Source organism: Aotus nancymaae, unplaced genomic scaffold, assembly GCF_030222135.1.
Source record: "Aotus nancymaae isolate 86718 unplaced genomic scaffold, 86718_ANA_hifiasm-v0.15.2.pri h1tg000028l, whole genome shotgun sequence".
Classification (NCBI taxonomy): Eukaryota; Metazoa; Chordata; class Mammalia; order Primates; family Aotidae; genus Aotus; species Aotus nancymaae.
The window spans coordinates 16,941,503-16,964,588 of record NW_026988441.1 but is presented as its reverse complement, the minus strand read 5'-3'; the positions used below and the strand labels follow the sequence as shown (position 1 = coordinate 16,964,588).

At 44.2% G+C, this 23,086-nt stretch overlaps 1 long non-coding RNA gene across 9 annotated transcripts in view; it reads right to left on the bottom strand.

Annotated features, from left to right (window-relative positions):
* The window catches only part of LOC105706765 (uncharacterized), a 31,955-nt gene extending 8,937 nt beyond the window's left edge, over positions 1–23,018 (bottom strand). For 3 of the 9 annotated variants that reach the window (XR_010344277.1, XR_010344279.1, XR_010344278.1), the window contains exons 1-2: positions 7,173–7,425; positions 4,887–4,938 (exon numbers count right to left, since the gene is read on the bottom strand). This is a non-coding gene — a long non-coding RNA (uncharacterized LOC105706765). The other 6 variants (XR_010344281.1, XR_010344284.1, XR_010344285.1 and 3 more) reach the window with 6 other exon arrangements.
* Between the last annotated feature and the right edge of the window lie 68 nt (positions 23,019–23,086).

The window sequence follows — 23,086 nt, the reverse complement described above, 5'->3', positions numbered from 1 at the left end:
CGTCACATCTTCCGGGAATACACTAAATGAGGACGAGAGGAAAACTGTGACCCTTGAACATGAGACAGTAAAAATCAGGGCAGGGCGTTAAGGAATTGGAAATGATTCTCCTTATTAAAGAAGTACAAGAGACAGAGAAGAGACAGGAACACGATGGTAAGACTCCAGGGGTGTGGGCGTAGAAGGTAACAGAGGCAGAGAGAGCAGTGGGGAGGTACATAAAATCACTCTCCAGAGCTGTGCTGTCCAATAAGGCAGCCACTTGTCACATGCAGCTGCTAAGCATGTGAAAGATGGCTAGTCCAACCTGAGAAATGCTGTAAGTGTAAAACACATTTTTAAAACATTCTGAATACTCAGTATAAAAGAAAGAATGGGCCAGTGTGGTGGCTCACATCTGTAATCCCAGCACTTTGGAAGGCCAAGGTGGTTGGACTGCTTGAGCCAGGAGTTTGAGACCAGTCTGGGCAACATAGCAAGATCCCATCTCTTCAGGAAAAAAAAAAAAATTAGGCCGAGGACAGTGGTTCACACCTGTAATCCCAGCACTCTGGGAGGCCAAGGTGGGTGGATCGCTTGAGCTCTGGAGTTCAAGACCAGTTTAGATAACATGGCAAAACCCTGTCTCAACAAAAAATACAAAAAATATTCAGGCATGGTGGCACATGATTTTGGTCTCAGTTACTTGGGAGACTGAGGTGGGAGGATCATTTGAGCCCCAGAGGTCAAAGCTGCAGTGAGCCAAGATTGTGCCACTGCACTCTAGCCTGGGTGACAGAGTGAGACCCTGTCTTTAAAAAAAAAAAAATTGCTGGACATGGTGGTGTACGCCTGTAGTCCGAACTACTAGGAAGGCTGAGGAAGGAGGGTCTCCTGAGCCCGGGAGTTTGAGGCTGCAGTGAGCTATGCTGGTGCCACTCCCTGCATTCTAGTCTGGGCAACAAAGCAAGACCTTGTCTCAAAAGAAAAAAAAAACGAGACTGTAAACTATCTCATTAATAATTTTTATTTTGATAAGATGTTGAAGTGATATTCTGGATAATGCTAACATTTTAGGTGAAATAAAATACTAATTTCACCTGTTTCTAACTTTTCTAAAGTGACTACTAGAAAATCTAAAATGACTTGTATATCTGGCATTGTATTTCTATTGGAAACCACTGCTCTAGAGAGAAATGGTCTCTAGGGAGGCAGAAACATGAGAACCACAATAGAGGTGGATGGAAGGAAGTGACAGACACATCTGGTGGGTACCTTCAGTGCTAACAGTGGGGACACAGGAGATGGACAGGCCCCCATCTACACACAGCAGGAGAATAGCAAGGCTGACACTAGGAGTGCTGAGCTGACACACTCAACTACTCAGCTTTGGCTGGGCGCAGTGGCTCACGCCTGTAATCCCAGCACTTTGGGAGGCCAAGGTGGGCGGATCACCTGAGGTCGGGAGTTCCAGACCAGCTTGACCAACATAGAGAAACCCTGTCTCTACTAAAAATACAAAATTAGCCAGGCATAGTGGGACATGCCTGTAATCCCAGCTACTCGGGAGGCTGAGGCAGGAGAATTGCTGGAACCCAGGAGGCAGAGAGGCTGCAGTGAGCCGGTATCATGCCACTGCATTCCAGCCTGAGCAACAAGATCCAAACTCCATCTCAAAAAACAGAACTACTCAGCTTTATAAACATGTGAAGAAGATACTGCAAAGTCACTGACAGCCCAAAGAAAGCACTGTAATAGAAATGAGAAAACACCTGGGAACAAACGATACATAAATACTGAATATGAAAAACTGGCTGGCTTAAGAAACAGGCCCCCTTCTCACTAACACAGGTTCAAATCATAAGAGAATTGAGGGTCCAAATCAACAAGCCGAGACTGCTATCATGGTTCATTTTGAAGCAGGAACTTCATTTCCATGCTGGGGTTGAGGGTCCCCTCTACTGTCCCCTCTGTGCTTTGCCCTTTTTCATTAAAAATGGCCTTTCGTGGCCGGGCACGGTGGCTCAAGCCTGTAATCCCAGCACTTTGGGAGGCCGAGGCGAGTGGATCACGAGGTCAAGAGATCGAGACCATCCTGGTCAATATGGTGAAACCCCGTCTCTACTAATAACAAAAAAATTAGCTGGGCATGGTGGCGCGTGCCTGTAATCCCAGCTACTCAGGAGGCTGAGGCAGGAGAATTGCCTGAACCCAGGAGGCGAAGGTTGCGGTGAGCCAAGATCGCGCCATTACGCTCCAGCCTGGGTAACGAGAGCGAAACTCCATCTCAAAAAAAAAAAAAAAAAAAAAAAAAAAAATGGCCTTTCGTGTTAAGTTGAAATCTGCAGCAGAGGCTCAGTGCAGTGGCTTCTGCCTGTAATCTCAGCACTTTGCAAGGCAGAGGTGGGCAAATCACTTGGCCAACATGGTGAAACTCCACCTCTACTACAAATAAAAAAACAAGCCTGGTATGGTGGCTCATGCCTGTAAGCCTAGCTACTAGGGAGGCTGGGACAGGAGAATTGCTTGAATCCAGGAGGCAGAGGCTGCAGTGAGCTGAGATCACACCATTGCATTCCAGCCTAGGCAACATAGCGAGACTCTGTCCCAAGAAAAAATCAAATCGTAGCAGAAAGAAAACTAAGAGAAAACTGAATTTGGATATTTAAGAAAGCAACTTTCAAAATTAACTGCTAAAGAGAATCAATCTTAATGGAAAATATAAAACACTTCTTCATAAACATTAAAGAAAATTCTAACGACCAAAACTTTCGGAATTAGGGTAACTGAAATGGCAGTTTAATCCTCCTGAAGGAATTTTAATTTCTAATCAACAGTACTTTAAAGCTAGGGGTAGAAAATTAGTTTTTGTAGCTTTTCACAAGCATTAAAGCTAAAAATCCAAAATCAGGTCTTTCTCTGATAGGAACTCCTCCTCAAAACAGGGGAGCCTACAGGACTTCAACCTGGAAACTACTCAGGGAGTCTGGAATATTCCCTCCAGGGATATCTACAATTGAAAGAAAACCAGGCAACTCTTGGGGGTTGCCTGGACATCTACAGATGGGTCATTTTATATGCCGAGATCTGAACAAGATGATTATAACCCTTAAAATGATGAAATAAAAACAGAATAAACTGAAAGAGAACATAGATGACTGGTTTAAAGGGCCTACTTGCTTTGCTTTCTCTGGTTTTCAGGTCTCCTCACTACTAGGGGGTCCAGGTGCAGCTCTAGACCAAGAAATAGGAAGATTTTAGAGTGACTGGTGATTTCTCTATCATCTACAGTTAGTAAACATTCTCAGTAGTTTATGCAAAAAGTAACAAAACCACTGCAGATGACAAAGACTAGGTAACACATATACGATCTCCCAAATACCTACCCACAAGCTCAACCATTTTAAACTGTTAGGGTCACTGGCGCTAATCACTATGACATGAGGTCACAACAAACCACCAAGCACTAAACAATGTTTCCACTCCTGAGCCACTGTGTGGAGGAGCAGAGCTCACCCATCGGGTGCTGCATCAGAAGAGACGCACATGCACCGGGGTGTGTGTGTGAATGCAGCGATCAAACTTTCATCCCCACAGCTCCTCTGCTCACTGGCACTGCAGTCTGCAGCCTCATGTCCTTGGGGGACACAGTGGGGAGGTAACCCACATGCCAGTGACACCATGGGGAAAGAGACACTGTGAGACTTTGCCCTAATTTCTGAGGGGCCTTCTCTCTTTTTCCTTTGGGTTCTGTGTACACTTCCCTACTGTCCCCCTGACCACTCTCGTGCCACCCAAAACCACAGCTTAAGTCACTAGCTAAGCCTTTCTTGGTGTAACTATGGTAAGGTGAGCCTCACCTGTTCAATCTCTACAGTGATTCATTCAAGATCTGGACCTAGAAGAATAAACGAACAAGATTTGCCTGTGTAGGTTTGGCCTCTTCCTTCTTAGGGGAAGGCCTTAAGAAACATCAGGCTCTGTCTGCTCAACAACTCCCTGTGACCCTCCTTCAGGAACACAGGGCAAATCCCACCAGCTGTACACACTAGAGCGCAGTACAGACCCACAGAGAATAAGACCCAAGAGAACCCACTACAATACAAAGTCAGGGAGGAGTGCCCACCATCAAATGTGCAAGCTTGCAGTGGGTGGGGGAGGGCAGTGGGTTCGAGCTTGATTTTGGTGGAGGTGGGAGGAGGGCATTAGGTTTTGAGGAGAAGTGAAGGCCCAAATTACATCTGCGCAAACTCACACACAATGAAGATTACGCCAGGTCAGGTGGGGTGGGTTTAGAAATGACAGAAAGCAGAGGAAGAGGCTGAAAATGTGACAGGGCTTCTCTCTAAACAGTGAGGACAGTAAATACCAGCAACACCCAGAAGTGTTTATAGCCGCATTTCTTCAATCAATGGGGCAAAGTTAGAGCAGCAAGGACCAGAGGAGGGCCAGGCACTAATCTTGGGGCAACGGATGCAAACCTGGAAATCAGCCACCCTCGGTGTCACCATTTTCCTCATGATGAATCAAATACACAGAAGTTCATTGAAAGGTTCAGCATGAGAAAGCTGATAAATAAAGCCAGAGTCCCAGGCATATGCTGAATGCTCGCTGATTAAAAATCAACCACACTTGATAAGCACAAAGAAACTCACTTTCCACATCCCTTTAGTTATCCTCTCTGGTAGGTATTTGTCCTGTAAATTACATATGACAGAAGAGAAAGAAGTAATTGAAAACTCAGCAAAGTAAATATACTTCTAAACTCATGAATAGTAAAATAAAGAAATATCTTTGAGAATCTATGAGACTATCCAAAGAAAATGCAATATACATGAGAGTAAAAAGGTCATTTATTTGGCAAAGCCTACAAAATGAGTCCAAAATACGGTTCCAAGGAAACTTACCTTCAAATGCACCCAAAACAGAAGAACAGGAAAAGAAGCTTCCTCCCGATTCCTATTGAGGTGAGAAAAATATCAGCATAAACAGAAGGAAATCAGGCCAAAAACAAACAAACAAACAAACAAAAAAGTTACAGGCCAATTTTTAAACTGCTGTTAGGTCTAAAACAAACGAGAAGTCTTGCCCTAACCATTAAACCAGAGCAAAAACTGTGCATTTCAAATACTGGGGGAACAGCGAGGTGGTGAGCCTGTTTAGCACAGGACGCTTCTAACACATGGAAGAGTCTTTGACCCCTCCTCAGAATAATGCCATAAACAACAAAAATACAACGCATAGAATTTCAAAGGAGACCAATTACTTAGAAACACAGCTAGCAGGATATTTTAATTTTTCTAATATATTAACAGGCATGTCGCTGTGGTCATTTTAAAAAATGGCTGAACATTTCTTGCCACACCTCCCTTTGAGAGGCAGAATCGATGTCTTGTCTCCCTGATCCTGGGTGGATTTGTTGTGCTCGTAAAAGACCACTCAGCATCTGCTCTGGAGCCCTGTGCCACCTAAGAATTCTGACTACCCCGACACTGCCAGGCTGTAAGGAAGTCAGGGCCATATGAAAACACTACATGTAGGCACTCAGTCCCAAATGAGCCTCTTCCAGCATCCCAACCCAGGTATCAGATGTGAGGGAACAAGCCTCCAAATGGTTCCAGCCCCTAGCTGTTGAGTCTTCTGTGCTGGGGCCAGACATCATGCAACAAAGACCGGCGGGCCACCCTTGTGCCCTGTACAAAATCTTAACCATGAGCATGAGAATTCACGAAAGTAATAAAATGACTGTTTGAGTCACTAAGTTTTGGTGTAATTTCTTACACAGTAATAGTGCCTACAACAGCCACCTTAACACATTAAGAACAATAGCAAGTAGCAAGTCATCACTGGGAACTGTTATTTGGAATTGTCATCGGGAAGCAGTGACAACCATGAAGGCTATTTGGAGGTGCTGTCAGATGACACAAAAACTGCTTTGGTCTCACTGCTACCAACGCCCCGTACCCGAGGGGTCTACAGCCTATATTCAAGATGGAAGGAAACACTATATTTTGGTTAGAGGAATGTGAAAATTAACATAGGAACTTCTCATGGACTCCTAAACTTGGCTAATGGAACTGGGGGTAACAAACCCAGAGTTAGGAGGAGTCAAAGGCATCAAGGTTGCTCATGAAAGAACTGAGGGTTACCAACGCAAGGAAAAAATAGTAGCTCAGCAAAGAGGTCAGGGTTAGGGTTAGAGCCCGTCTCAGTTTCCAGACATCCAGGAAAAGGACACCCATCTGAGTAATGGACTGAGGGTCAGTATTAAGATATGGGGAAATATCAAGAGGAAACATTAGTGGCTACTGCTGGGAATTTCCAGAGCTCTCACACAGCCATGAAAACTTAATTTTAGGTACAATGTCAGAAGCAGAGGGGTGCTGAGAATTAAGGACAAGGCCCATGAAAAATGTGGGGGCTGTTTTATAAAGCACCGAATTTTCACACCTCATGAAGATAGGGACCTAGAGCCTATAGGAACTGTCACACCTATGAAATAAATCCTATGGAAGTAAGAGATCCACCAACCAGCATTTTTAAGGATTTAGGAAGGTACTGTCATTACCACTATATATATAAAAAATCAAAACCAGGATTATAGTTCATAAAGGAAATCCCAAAATCTCCTTAACTGGCTGTTTCTTTCACAAAAGTTACTCTATATACGTGCCCGAAAAATAAGATTTTAAAGACACTGGGGAAAATGCTACTACTAAGATATCAAAACCAGGAACTTATTTCCTTTAAAACAATTCCAAACTAACTCGCTGTGCCTTTTACAGAAATTTCCCACATGAAATGTCATTTTTTAAAGCCTGAGAAGTTGCTGCTGTTAGGACAACCATCAAAACTAAAAATTGGTGTAATTAGCAACAACAACAAAAAGCCATTTTAACTGGCTGTCCTTATCCGAGATATTCCACTAAATAATAAAACTGGCAAAAAGCGAGACTTTTTTTAAAAGGTTGTTACTATAAACATAAGCCAGAAACGTATTTTACTTAATAAACCTCAACCCGCCGGTCACTCCCTCCCCTCGAGGCGTTCTGCAACAAAACACCTGCCTAAAATTAAAAGGTCGTTTTACCTAAGGGGGCTGAAAAGCCCCGGTTTTTTTTTTTCTCTTTCATGCTTGCCTACATGCAGACCTTCAATCTCGAGACACTACGGGTCAGAGGTCGGGAAACTACCTCAGCTCCAGCGCAGGCAGGCGCCCAAGAGTCTGGTGGGCTGACGGAAAGGGCCCAGACGGAGCCAGATGGCCGATTTCCCAGCCGCGGACGCTGAAGGCGAGGACTCCACATCGCTGACCCTCCAGCGTCCCATATTCGGCAGGTGCTTGGCCGAACAGCCCAAGCCTGCGGAATCAGCTTCCCACTGCGAATCTGGACACCAGCTGCAAACATAGCACGTTCCGGGCTTCCGGAAACGGGAGGGCGGGCTTCCGGAAACGGGAGGGCGGGCTTCCGGAAACTATGACCAATGGGAAACGTTATGAGCCGTTACTAGGCGGACACTCCGTTTTCTGGCAACACAGAACGCAGGGACGCTCGCAGTCAGCCTCAAATAGACGGATCTTGTAGCCAATGGATGTGTAGTTCCGCTCCACATTAGCCAATAAGAAGCGCTTGCGGCCGACCAGCCTACAAGCACAGCAAAAGTTTTCAGTTCAGGCCGTGGCTCACGTCCAAGTGTAATTCCAACACTTTGTCGGGTGGATCACGAGGTCAGAAGATCGAGACCATCCTGGCTAACACGGTGAAACCCCGTTTCTACTAAAAATACAAAAAATTAGCCGGGGCTACTCCGGAGGCTGAGGCAGGAGAATCGCTTGAACCCGGGAGGCGGAGGAGGTTGCAGTGAATCGAGATAGCGCCACTGCACTCCAGCCTGGGTGACATCAGCGAGACTCCGCCTAAAAAAAACAAAATAACAAGTTTTCTTTCGCTTTCTGCGCTGGATCGCCTACCCGCCGCGCCAACCCAAAACTTTACAATCACCCTTGGTGCCGTTTCCTAACTTACTTGGAGATTTGCACCAGGCGCTGCAGATCCTCCCACCTGGTCCATGACCGCCGCCGCCCGGTGAACACCGAGACCCAACCTTGTGCACCTCCAGTCTTGTTATCAACAAACAGGCTAGTAAATTATAAAAAATAAAATAAAGGAAATGTACCCAGGCGTGGGGTGGCGTGCCCCTGTAAGGTCCCAGCTACTCGGGAGGGTGATGCAGGAGAATCGCTTTAACCTGGGAAGCGGAGGTTACAGTGAGCCGAGATGTCGCCACTACCCTTCAGCCTGGGAGGCAAGAGCGAAACTATGTCTCAAAAAAAATGAAACGAAATAAAGGAAATGGGGCTGTTCGCGGTGGCTTACGCCTGTAATTCTAGCACTTTGGGAGGCCGAGGCAGGTGGATCACTTGAGGTCAGGAGTTCGAGACCTGTCCAGCCAACATGGTGAAACCCCGTCTCTACTAAAAATACAAAAATTAGCCGGGCACGGTGGCGCATGCCTGTAATCCCAGCTACCTGAGAGGCTTAGGCAGGAGAATCATTTGAACCCGGGAGGCGGAGGTTGCAGTGAGCCTAGACTGCACCTTTGCACTCCAGCCTGGGCACGAAAAGCGAAACTCCGTCTCAAAAAAAACATAAATAAATAAATGGGAAATGGACAAAGGAAACATTAATGCAGGAAATCACACAAATGCTTTCATTTACGGGCTCAGTCTTTGCAAAACTGAGCCTAGGGCAATATGCACTTTAGCAATTCCGGAGGACAGAGCCGAGAGGCAGCATGAACTTGCTTTTCTGTAATTTAATTGACTTGTCAGTAAAGTCAGTTTACAGGCATTTTCAGTGTTCTTTAGTGGGCTTCGGTTCTGATTTCAGTGTGGCAGGCCATCACAGGTTACCATTAGCAACCAGAACAGTTTCCACAAACCCTTTATTATAATTTTGATGAATGCATAAGTTAAACGTTAAAGAAATGGAGAAACTGGTGCCTGAGTATGAGGGATGGAATGCAAAACAAACCCATGAAGACCCCGCCTGGGTTTTCTCAGACCCTAAGGTCTGATCGAATAATAATAGCATTCTTACACATTCACCTCGACCTGCCTTAAGATACAGAAATTTTCCAAGACCATCTAGAGAAATCTTTCCAGACCCTGGACCCTTGTTAAAAATTAGATGTTGATTGAATGAAACACTCCTGCTTGTAGGTGCAATCCCACACGTAGCATGGAGCTTGCGATATATATAAGCACTCGGAAAAATACTTGCTATTTTGAGTTGGTCTGGTGAGTTACTTGGCACTTCTCCATGTAAGCGGTTGCAGAAATACACTTCCTTCTTTCCCAGTCTGTCTGCATCTTGCTATTGGAGAATCGCGACTGACTGGCTCAGCAAACTCCTCTTTTGTGTGGTTATCTGGGACTCCTTTTGGAGGAAACAGTTTAAATTTTCGATTTCAAAGGGTTCTACTGGCACTCTTGCAGTTTTTTTCTCTGCCTACCCTGGAACCTGAGTTCTCCTGGACTCAAATCTTCAGCCAGAGTCCAGAAGCCCATACCTCCACATTTTGTGACTGTTCTGAAATCACAGGGAGAATTTGCAGAAAATATGCATAAAAACCTTGCCGTTCTTTGCTATAAAACCCCACATTACAAACTGGTGAAAACGGAGGATTTTAGCCCATATAGGTTTTTCCTCTATTTGAAACCAATCATGTCCCCTTTACAATTTTGGAGCGAAGTTTCAAAATCAATCAATAAACACTCCCCAGGTTTATCCTCATGTACAGTGCCCCCTCTGCACATGCAAGATGAAATAAATCTCAAAACTATTATGCTAAGTGAAAGAAGCCAGTCACAAAAGATCACATTTTATGTAATTCTATTTAATAAAATGTCCAGAATAGACCAATACACAGAGACAGAAAGTAGATTAGTGGTGGACCAAAGTTAGGGGAGTTGGGGGGAAATGGAGGTATATGGGGTTTACTTTGGGGTAATGAAAATGATCTAAAATTTATTGTCATGATGTTTGCACAACTGTGCAAATATACTGAAAACCATTGAATTTTACACTTTAAATGGGTGGCTTCTGTGGTATGTTAATATTTCTTAATAAAACTTAAAAAAAAATAGTGCCTGTGTGTCTTTTTATGTATTATTACTCCAGAGCCCATCTTTTTACACTTGATGAAGAAATCAAGATTTTAATTCTTCTTCTTCTGTTTTTTTTTTTTTTTTTTTTGGAGACAGAGTCTTCCTCTGTTGCCCAGGCTGGAGTGCAGTGGCATGATCTTGGCTCACTGCAACCTCCGCCTCCCGTGCTCAAGCGATTCTTGTGCCTCAGCAACCTTAATGGCTGGGATTACAGGCATGCGCCACCACATGTGGATTATTTTTGTATTTTTAGTAGAGACGGCATTTCACGGTGTTGGCCAGGCTGGTCTCAAACATCTGACCTCAAGTGAGTCCCCCACCTTGGCCTCCCAAAATGCTGGGATTACAGGTGTGAGCCACTGCACCCAGCCCAAGATTTACTTTCCATTGTTTCAGATGCCCTAGGACCATTTTACTCTACCTTAATTTCTGATGCATCATCTCAGTAGAAATTTTACATTACTTCCCAAAGTATTTTACTCTTTTTAAGATTTTATCAGCTGGGTGCAGTGGCTCACACCTGTAATCTCAACACTTTGGGAGGCCAAGGTGGGAGGATCAGTTGAGTCCAGGAATTCAAGACCAATCTCTGCAACATAGTGAAACCCAGCTCTACAATTTTTTATTTTAATTAGGTGGGCGTATTGGTGCATGCCCATGGTCTCAGCTACTAGGTAGGCTGAGTTGGGAGGATCACGAGCCCAGGAGGTCGAGGCTGCAGTGGCCATGATTATACCACTGCACTCCAGCCTGGGTGACAGAGTGAGACCCTGTCTGAAAAAAGTTTTTTTAATTATAATTTTTTTTTATAAAACAAAATATACACTTGGTGACTTGATACAAATGAATCTTTTATAATCTACAGAAACATCAACAACAAAAATAATAAAACCCACAGCTATTCTTCTTATGTGAGTCTTTGGTGTCTCTGGGTTGTAAGCATTGTAAATTATGATTAATAACAAATACTCATGACAAGGAATCAATAAGGGATAGGGATTAATAAATTGCAATCCACACTTACTGGAGTAAGGTCTTTAAAAATGTACAAGAAAACGAAAGAAAAAGAAAAGGCATTGAAAAACTGTTGGCTACCAAAATGCTAAAGTTTACCTAAGTCCGTTAATCAGCACGCACACACACACACACACAAAGGATATGTAAAATGGTCAACACACTCTCCCAGGAATGTATCCTCTTATTGACAGGTCTGTGTGAGGAAGAGATGAGGTCCTACAGATCTTGGAATCAGGGATGGGGAATCTCTGAGGTCCCTAGGTGAGAGATGAGGGTCTGTACATTAGTGATGGGTGGTCTTTGGAATGGCGATGAGGTGCATGGAATCAATGATTGTGGGTATGTAGGGTCAGTGGTGAGGGACTCTGGTGTCACTGACAGGATGTGTGTGGAATCAATGAGAGAGTGTGGACTCAATCTGTGACAGCCAGATTTGTGGTGTCATCCCTCAGGGTGATGCATCCTGATCCGTGTGTCAGTGGTAGAGGTTCTACGGGGTCAGCAAGTGTGGCTGTCAGGCCCCTGCCAATGTGTGTTCTGGGTCCGGCCAAGTGCACAGATTCCCTTACTTGGTCCTGGCTGGAGACGCGCCCCTTCTCAAGCAGGCCTCATGTGAAACGTGGGTTGGTGGAGGGTGTTTTTTTGGCGGTGGTTGGGGTTGGGTTTTTCTTTTGGGTTTTGTTTTTAGTCTTAGAGACCACAGACGCATGTAGCTTTTAGGAAGAAATTTTTGTCTGGGCATTCACTAGGTAATCCTAGCACTTTGGGGAACTGAGGTGGGGCACTGCTTGAACCCAGGAGTTTGAGACCAGCCTGGCCAACCCGGCGAAACTCCGTGTCTACTGAAAATACAAAAATCAGCTGAGCATCATGGCCCACGCCTGTGGTCCCAGCTACTCCAGAGGCTGAGGCACGAGAATCACTTGAACCGGGGATGTGGAGGTTTCAGTGAGCCGAGATCCTGCCACTGCACTCCAGCCTGGGTGACAGAGTAAGACTCTGTCTCAGAAAACCCAATCCAAAACAAACAAAGAAAACTACATACAACTTACTTGCTGGTTTGTGATCATCTGTGCAACGTATTTTCAAATGAATTGGAATTCTACACAGTACTATTCATACCCCAATACTCCTAATATTTCCATTCCCTGATGATGAGCTGGCACTCTTCCTAGGACCTGACTTCTTCACACAGGGTCCCAATCCAAGTATTTGTGATTCTGAGTCAATTCACTGTCTACATGGGTGACAATGCAATGCTCTTGTTGTAGAGTACCAATACTTTATTTATTTATTATTGTTATTATTATTGAGGCAGGGTCTCACCTCTGTCACCCAAGCTGCAGTGCAGTTGCATGATCACAGCTCACTGCAGCCTTGACCTCCTGGGTCCAAGTGACCCTCCCACCTCAAACTTATGAGTAGCTAGGACCACAGGCACGTGCCACCATGCCCCAATAATTTATTTTGTAGAGACAGGTCTCCCTAGGTGGCCCAGGCTGGTCTCGAACTCCTGGGCTGAAGTGATTCACCTGCCTCAGCCTCCCAAAGTGCTGGGATGACAGGCATGAGCCACTGCGCCCAGGTCCTCAAGGCCTTATTAATCCCAGTGACCTTTACCCCCATTCTACTCAGATGTCCCTGCTCATTATCACACTCCGGAGTAGTGCTTATTTTAGCAGTCTTGTTCACTTCTATTTGAAAACATTTTTTCCTCTCAGATATCACCTTTTCCAGAAATGAGCTACTTCTCCTTTGGCTTTTCCTAGAACCATGTGCTGACCTTGACGATAGATAGTACATACTTCATTCCATGGATCTTGTAAGGAAATTGAATGGATACTGCTGAATTTCCAGCATCTACTACACTGTCAAGTGTGTACTGACATTTACAAGTACTTCACAAATTAAAGAATGAACATGTGAATGAATGAATAAAACCAAGGGTCAGATGAGTTGTGTATCTGTTTGTGTTAGATGAAAATGAATGTTACTCATGGTCCTTGGACTTATATATGTCTGTTCCCCAGCAGTTACTCCTGAGTATTACTGGTACTCCTGAGTACCCAGGAGGTACCCAGCATTTAACTGAGTACCACCTATGTTCCTAGGAGCTGGAGATAGAGATGAGTCAGATACAAACTGCACCTTTGTAGAGAACATAGTATACTTACAATTGGACATGTATGTGGTCATGATACCAAAAAGAATAAGAACGTTGGCCTTGGGAGTGCCTTTAGGTTGGCTCCTGTGTTCTATTTATGACATGCCTTTATCAGGGGGTTGGGGTACGGGACTAATTCCCAACTTTCTGGCACCATAAAATGTTTTGATTCATCTTGTATTTTCCCTGACCCAGACGTAGAATAAACCATTTATTCAAGAGTCCTTGGCTTTTTATATTGAAGGATATTATTTACGAAGCACCAAAATCTTGGGCTGGGTGAAGTGGCTCACGCCTGTAATCTCAACACTTTGGGAGGCTGAGGCAGCAGGATCCCTTGAGGTCAGGAGTCAGAGACCAGCTTGGGTAACACAGTGAGATCTCCCCATCTCTAATTTAAAAACAAAACAAAAACAAAATCACCAAGATCGGGGTGATAGGTGTGCTCATTGCCACTGGTGTGCCATTGCTTCCAGGCCTACTTAGTGGGCAGACCTAGAAAATGTATTGTTTATCTACTAACACACATACCTAACTTGCATATTTATTTAGCCTTATGGAAGCATTCTTTTTTTTTTTTTTTTTGAGACAGGGTCTTACTCTCTTACCCAGGCTGGAGTACAGTGGTGTGATCTCAGCTCACTGCAACCTCCACCTCCTGGGTTCAAGCGATTCTCCTGCCTCATCCTCCTGAGTAGCTGGGACTACAGGCCCACGCCATTATGCCTGGCTAATTTTTGTATTTTTAGTACAGATGGGGTTTTGTCATGTAGGCCAGGCTGGTCTGGAACTCCTGACATCAGACAATCTGCCCCCACTGGCCTACCAAAGTGCTAGGATTACAGGCATAAGCCACTGTGCCTGGCCAATCATTCTTATTGGGAGTGATATTGCCCTAAAGAGGGTGAACATTGATTATTGAAGGTAAAATGAATTATAGTTGTTGCAATGTGTTTGTGGCCTTCTAAAGCTCAGCTCTATTCCACACACAAAAAATTTTTTGTGACAGAGGCTTGCTCTGTCACCCAGGCTAGAGTGCAGTGGTGTGATCTTGGCTCACTGCAGCTTCTGCCTCCCAGGTTCAAGCTATTCTCCTGCCTCAGCCTCCCAAGTAGCTCGGATTACAGGCACGCACCACCATGCTCAGCTAATTTTTGTATTTTTAGTAGAGACGGGTTTCAGCATGTTGGCCAGGCTGGTCTAGAACTCCTCACAAAGTACTGGAATTACAGCTGTGAGCCATCGTGCCCGGCCTATTGTATAAAATTTTACTCCTTAGTATTTAATTTCTCTCAAGTCTTATAGGCAGCATTAAACATTTCATGGAAGATAAAAAAGTCTATGCAAGGTCAGGCTGTGCATGGTGGCTCATGCCTGTAATCCCAGCACTTTGGGAGGGCAAAAAGGGTGGATCACTGAAGGTCGGGAGTTCAAGACCAGACTGGCCAACATGGTAAAACCCCGTTTCAACTAAAAATACAAAAAAAATTACCCAGGAGTGGTGGCACATGCCTGTCATCCCAGCTACATGGGAGGCTGAAGCAGGAGAATCAGTTGAACCCAGGAGGGGGAGGTTGCAGTGAGCTGAAATTGCACCACTGCACTTCAGCCTGGGCGTCAGAGCCAGCCTCCGTCTCAGAAAAAAAAAAAAAAACTATGCAAGATCAGTGCTACAAAATGATGGCAAATTGATGGCTATAATCGGAAGACTTTTTCTGGATTGAATGCTGTATCCCAACTGTATCCCAAAGTTATAAGAGAGGTGGTCTGTGTTGGCTGCCTTGTGGTATTTATGATGAATCCTCAGTGCTTTGGGAATCATGTAAAATCGTTTATATTATGAAAGTAATTCAATTTAACATTAATTGTATTAAATGTTGAAAAAGAAAAATGTTGTTCAATACTTCTGAATGAATATCTAGCTTACGGGTTGTTTGTTTGTTTGTTTGTTTGTTTGTTTGATTGATGGAGTCTCACTCTTGTAGCTCAGGCTGGAGTGCAGTGGCATGATATCGGCTCACTGCAACCTCCACCTCCTGGGTTCTAGCAATCTTCTGCCTCAGCCTCCTGAGAAGCTGGGACTACAGGCGAACGCTGCTCTGCCCAGCTAATTTTGTGTATTTTAGTAGAGACAGGGCTTCACCCCATTGCCCAGGCTGGTCTAGAACTCCTGAGCTCAGACAATCCACTGGCCTCAGCCTCCCAAAGTGCTAGGACTGCAGGTGTGAGCCACTGCACCCAGCCTAGCCTATGGTTTTATTGAAAACCCCATTTAATTCAAAACAGCTTCTTTCTTATAAATAATAGTGTTGTTTGTTTTTTGTTTTTTTACAGACAGGGCTACGAAACCATCAAAGATGTGTGGATCATCAAAAAAGAAATATCCTGATAAAGCAGAGAAACAGAATATATATATATATATATATATATATATATATATATATATTTATTTATTTATTTGAGACGGAGTTTCACTCTTGTTACCCAGGCTGGAGTGCAATGGCGCAATCTCAGCTCACCGCAACCTCCGCCTCCTGGGCTCAGGCAATTCTCCTGCCTAGCCTCCTGAGTAGCTGGGATTACAGGCACGCGCCACCATGCCCAGCTAATTTTTTGTATTTTTAGTAGAGATGGGGTTTCACCATGTTGACCAGGATGGTCTCGATCTCTTGACCTCGTGATCCACCCGCCTTGGCCTCCCAAAGTGCTGGAATTACAGGCGTGAGCCACCGTGCCCAGCCGAAACAGAATATTTTAAAAGTTTAAAACAGAATTTTGAACTATAACACTGTTACTTCCTTATTTAAGAACAATGCTGGGCCCAGTGGCTCACACCTATAATCTCAGCACTTTGGTAGGCCAAGGCGGGTGGATCACGAGGTCAAGAGATCAAGACCATCCGGGCCAACAGGGTGAAACCCCGTCTCTACTAAAATACAAAAATTAGCTGGGCGTGGTGGTGCACACCTGTAGTCTCAGCTACTCGGGAGGCTGCAGCAGCAGAATTGCTTCAATCCAGGAAGTGGAGGTTGCAGTGAGCCCAGATCACGCCACTGCACTCCAGCCTGGCAACAGAGGGAGACTCCCTCTAAAAAAAAAAAAAAAAAAAGACAAGTGGCTGGGTCAGGTGGCTTACACTTGTAATTCCAACACTTTAGGAGGCCAAGGTGGGTGGACCACTTGAGCCCAGGAGTTCGAGACCAGCCTGGGAAACATGGTGAAACCCTGTCTCTACTAAAAACACAAAACTAGCCGGATGTGGTTTGTGCACCTGTAATTCCAGCTACTCAGGAAGCTTAGGCAGGAGAATCACTTGAATCCAAGAGGTGGAGTTTACAGTGAGTGGAGATTGCAACACTGCACTTCAACCTGGATGACAGAGTGACACTCAGTCTCAAAAAATAAAAAATAAATTATGGTAAAATTATTGCCTTATAAAATTGCAGAAATCATTGTAAAAACTCGTAGTGCTTATATAGTTGCTGAAACTGTAGTAGGACCCACTTAGAGACCATAACTTCAATAGTGACGTATCCCATTGTCACTACAATCACTCCTACTGAGCAATAATTCAATTCAAAGACGCATTAATGAGATGAGGTAATAGCAAACAGTGGCTGATTAATAAAGTAAGTTTCCTATTCAGATCAATGAAACTAGTTACTGGTAGTAAGCCTGACAATAGCACTTGTTTGTTATTTCAATAATGACTGCAAATTAGAAGAAGAGATATTGTTTGTAAAATCTTTAGACACTGACTGTACCAGGACATCTATTCTTGCTGCTGTAAAAACTTGGTTTGGGGCTGGGTACAGTGGCTCACGCCTGTAATCTCAGCACTATCATTTCCTCATAGGATATGGAAAATGCCGATCTCTGCATCCTAAATCTAAACTAATTTCCCACTCACTTGCTAAGCTTCAGTCACACAGCGCTGCTTTCTATTTCTGGAACACACCAAGCGCTCTCTGATTTTTCAAGGTCGTAAGTGTAACTGTGCGTCTGCTGGGATTACCCTCCCACACTGCTGGTCCTCACCACCTGAGCTTGAGAGTTATCTCCCAGACACCTGCGCTATCAATGCTACCAGAAGTATCCCTCAAGTTACTGCTTATACTACCTATTTATTTATTTCATAGTATTTATCACGATATAAAATTATATCATTTTCCCCTTTAACTTTAAAATCTTTTTTCTCTCCCAGGCTAGAATGTAAACCTCACGTAGGCAGCAGATATGTCTGCTTACTTTTTTTTCGAGATGCAGTCTTGCTCTTGTTGCCCAGGCTGGAGTGCAGCGGCGCGATCTTGGCTCACTACAACCTCTGCCTCCCAGGTTCAAGGGATTCTCCTATCCCAGCCTCCCAAGCAGCTGAGATTACAAGGGCACACCACCACGCCTGGTTTATTTTCGTACTTTTAGTAGAGATGGGGTTTCAGCATGCTGGCCAGGATGGTCTCGAACTCCCTGACCTCAGGTGATCTGCCTGCATGTGTTCTTACTTTTGATAAGTACCTTTATTGATTGATTGATTGATTGATTGAGACAGTCTCACTCTATTGAACAGGATGGAGTGCAGTGGTGCAATCAGAGCTCACTGGAGTCTTCAACTCCTGGCCCCAAGAGATCCTCCCAACTCAGCTTTCCCAGTAGCTGAGACTATAGGCACACACCACCCAGGGCTTGCAAGTTTTTTTTTTGAGACGGAGTTTCGCTTTTGTTGCCCAGGCTGCAGTGCAATGCTGCGATCTTGGCTCACCGCAATCTCCGCCTCCTGGGTTCAAGCAATTCTCCTGCCTCAGTCTCCAGAGTAGCTGGGTTTACAGGCATGCACCAACACACCAGGTAATTCTGTATTTTTAGTAGAGGTTTCTCCATGTTGGTCAGGCTGGTCTCGAACTCTCGACCTTAGGTGATCCGCTCGCCTCGTCCTCCCAAAGTGCTGGGATTGCAGGTGTGAGCTATCACGCCTGGCAACTTTCTTTTTTGAGATGGAGTCTTGCTCTGTCACCCAGGCTAGAGTGCAGTGGCACAATCCTGGCTCACTGCAACCTCTGCCTCCTGGGTTCAAGCGATCCTCCCACTGCAGCATCCCAAGTAGCTGGGATTACAGGTGTCTGACACCATGCCCGGCTAATTTTTGTATTTTTAGTACAGATAGGGTTTCACCATGTTGGCCAGGCTGGTCTCCAACTCCTGACCTTAGGTGATCTTCCCACCTTGGCCTCCCAAAATGCTGGAATTACAGGTGTGAGTCGAGGCCTAACTAATTTTATTTTATTATTATTATTTTTTATAGATGGGGACTTACTTTGTTGCCCAGGCTGGTCTTGAATTCCTAGAGTCAAGTCATCCTCCTGCCTTTCTAAAGATTTTACTCTTTGAATTAAAATGAACAAATCAGGAAATGAGCAAAGTCAGTCTCTGAAAAACTTAATTCTCTCTGCAAAGACACTGCATGTAACATTATTTAATGATACCATAGTAAGGCTGGGCACAGTGGCTCACACCTGTAATCTCAGCACTTTAGGAGGCTGAGGCAGTCAGACTGCTTGAGGCTAGGAGTTCGACACCAGCCTGGAGATGGTGAAACCCTGTATCTATAAAAAAAAAAATTAGCTGGGTGTGGTGGCACATACCTGTGGTCCCAGCTACTGGAGAGGCTGAAGTGGGAGAATCACCTGAGCCCAGGAGGTTGAGGCTGCAGTGAGCTATGAGTGCACCACTGCACTCCAGCCTGGGCTACAGAGCAAAATGCTGTCTCAAACAACAATAATAATAGGATAGTTACAAACGTGTGATTCCAACAAGTCTGTTGCAAAACAATGCTATAAATGACGAGAAAATAGACAGTGTGTGGCTGGGCGTAGTGGCTCGTGTCTGAAATCTCAGCACTTCGAGAGGCCGAGGCTTGTGGATCACTTGAGGTCAGGAGTTCAAGACCAGCCTGGCCAACATGGTGAAACCCTGTTTCTACTAAAAATATAAAAATTCCAAAATTAGCTGGGCATGGTGGCACATGCCTGCAGTCCCAACTACTTGGGAGGCTGAGGCAGGAGAATCACTTTAACCCCGAGGCGGAGGTTGTAGTAAGCTGATATGGTGCCACTGCCCTCCAGCCTGGGTGACAGAACAAGACTGGGTCTCAAAAAAAAAAAAGAAGAAGATATTATATCAAGTTAACCAATAACAGTACTACAAAAGCTGCTCTTGAAAAATACAAAATAAGTAATACTGTGTCTCAGAAAAAAAGAAAATAAGAGGAAGAATAAGACAGCCATTTTCTTTTTCTTTTTCTTTTTGAGCTGGAATCTCGCTCTGTCACCAGGCTGGAGTGCAGCAGCGCAATCTTGGCTCACTGCAACCTCTGCCCCCGGGGTTCAAGCGATTCTCCTGCCTCAGCCTCCCAAGTGGCTGGGACTACAGGCATGCACCACCACACCCAGCTAATTTTTGTACTTTTACTTTTAGTAGAGATGGGGTTTCACCATGTTGGTCAGGCTGATCTCGATCTCCTGACCTCGTGATCCGCCCATCTCAACCTCCCAAAGTGCTAGGATTACAGGCGTGAGCCACTGCTCCCAGCCCAAGACAGCTATTGTTTACAAAACTTAGTAGCAGATATGAGAATTAGAGTTGCAGAAATCAGCCAGTTGTAGGGAAAAAACATAGAGTATAAACAAAAAGGTGATAAAAAATGACAGAACTACAGATAAAATCAGAAATAATAACATCCAATTAAAAAGAATTCCAGAAAGAAAGAGAAAAATGAATGAAAGAAAGCCTCACAGAACAAAGGTGATTTCTAGAAACATAGATCATGAGTCTTCAAAATATTAATACAAAGGTCCGCTGAGTACCTTGTACCACCACGCCCAGCTAATTTTGGAATTTTTGTATTTTTAGTAGTGATGGGGTTTCACCGTGTTGGCCAGGCTGGTCTTGAACTCCTGACCTCAAGTGATCCACCCACCTCTGCCTCCCAAATTGCTGGGATTACAAATGTGAGCCACATTTTTCACTCAGTGACAGAAACAAGACCCACACCAAAACACATTTCTGTGAAATTTCAGAGAACTAGCATGAAGAGACAATTTTAAATGTTTTTTTAATTATTATTATTACTATTTTTGAGACAGATTCTCACTCTGTCGCCCAGGCTGGAGTGCAGTGGCATAATCTCAGCTCACTGCAACCACAGCCTCCTGGGTTCAAGCAATTCTTCTGCCTCAGCCTCCTGAGTAGCTAAGACCACAGGTGCATGCCACCTCACCTAACTAATATTTTGTATTTTTAGTAGCTCTATTCCACAATTTTTTTTCTTTTCGAGATAGAGGCTCTCTCTTTCACCCAGACGGAAGTGCAGTGACATAATCTCAGCTCACTGCAACCTCCGCCTCCTGGGTTCAAGCAATTCTTCTGTCTCAGCCTTCCAAGTAGCTGGGATTACAGGCATACGCCACCACATTCAGTTAATTTTTGTATTTTTAGTAGAGATAGGGTTTCACCACGTTGGCCAGGCTAGTCTCAAACTCTTAACTTCAGGTGATCTGCAGCCTCCCAAAGTGCTGGGATTACAGGCGTAAGCCACTGCACCTGGCCTATTTTTATTTTTATAAAAATGTTGTCCAGGCTGCTTTTGAATTCCTGAGCTCAAGCAATCCTCGTGCCTCAGACTCCCAAAGATCTGGAATTACAAGCATGAGTCACTGAGGCTGGTCTTTAAATGCTTTAAAAGAGAAAGAAAGTTACACAACACAAATCAAATTGTCATTATATTTTAAAATAAATACTGTAAGCTAGCAGACAATGTTATGTAATTGAAAATTCTAAATGAAAACTACATTCAATCTAAAATTTCAAACTCAGTTAAGGTATCATACAAAAGAGGTAGAATAAAGACATTGTCAGACTTATAAAAGTCCCAAAGTTTTGTCCCAAATTAACCTTTGTCAAAGTGCTAAACAAAACAAGGATGTGTTTTTTACAAAAATGAGATGCTAAATCAAAAAAAAAAAAAAAAAAAGACATAAGTTCCAGGAAACCAGTGCCCCAATATAACAAAGAGGCATAGGAAATTCCTGAGATGATCAGGAGCTGGGCATTTATTTGTTTATTTAATTTTTTTGTGACAGGGTGTCACTGTGTCACCCAGGCTGGAGTGCAGTGGTGCTATCACAGCTCACTGCAGCCTCGACCTCCCAGGCTTAAGCCATCCTCCCAACTCAGTTCTTTTGCCAGTTGACTTCCTTTTACTTATTCATTGATGAATCCCACATATTCATCTATTCACTCTACAGTGGTGAAACCTCATAGACATTATTTTGAGTAAGTAATAAAAGTTAACATCATCAAGAATGGAACACATTGACACTGTGTGTCTCTTGATGAGATAAACCGCATTACTTATGTGGTATTCCTCCCAAAGATGTATAAAGACGAGGTACACCCAAATTGAAAAACACTCTACAAACTAGTTGTCCTGGCATGGGGGGTCATGCCTGTAATTCTAGTACTTTGGGCGGCAAAAGTGGGAGGATCTCTTGAGCTCAAGAGTTTGAGATAACACTGGGAAACACAGCAACACCCTATCTCTACAAAAAATAAAAAATTATCGGGGCGTGGTGGTGCAGGCCTGTAGTCCCAGCTACTCAGGAGGCTGAAGCAAGAGGATCACTTGAGCTCAGGAGTTGGAGGTTGTATCTGGTATATGTCTAGCTATCGTGGCGCCATTGTATTCCAGCCCAAGTGATAAAGCAAAGCCTTGTCTCCAAAAATAAAACCAAAAACCAAAAAACAAAACCCAAGCAAAACTCACCACCACCAAAAACAAAATAACCTGGATTCTTTGAAAATGTCAAAGTCATGAAGAAGTAGGATACGCAGAAAACAAATAGTAAGGTGGAAGATTTAAATCCAAATATTTTAGTAGTTTCATTAAATGTACATAGGAGTGTATGTGCCTATTATTAGGAGTCTGAGATAAGATAAAAGCACGGATCTCATAACAACAAATTACTTTGAAATCTTCTTTCTTGCTTTAAAAGGCATGTTGGATTTACATTCTAGTTCATAATAAATATGACTATTTTAATATAAAAATCTATTTATGTTGTTTATCAGAAATTAGGGTTTTTTCCCCCCTCTCCTCTCAACCTCCAGATAAAATCAATGCTCCCAAATAATCCCCTCTTATTATCATTTTACAAATGCCTGGCTCCAAGGTTACTACCTGATTCAAAGATATAATCCTGGTCTCCCAAACAGGCAACCCACATTGACACTCACACAGCTTCCACTCACACCTGCGACCACAAGGCAGCATCTTCGGGCCCTCGTCGGCCAAGGCCCGTTCCCAGAGGGCATCCGCACACAAGCTCATCCAAGCCACGATTTTGATTCCTTTCCTGCCGCTTCCTCCACCCGATCCAGAACGCGACCATCAGATTTCACCTTCACCTTCACCCTCAGCGCAGTGCAGACCGAGCCCTGGACTCACCCATATAGATTGAAATGTCCCGTCAGTGTTTCATCCCCTCTGCATTCTGAAGGCGAGTTAGCATCTGGATGCGTGAGTTCCAACCTAACAGCCAGGACCAGCCTTGAAGCGAAGAATTCCTAGGCTCGCATCGTGGCTAGTTTGACCGAGTCTCTGACCCTGGACTACATTTCCCATCGGTTCACTGTTCGGAGCTACTTCCGCCGAGAACCAGAAGCACGTTTTCTTGTGTCGTACCCCAGATAACCGAGCTGCC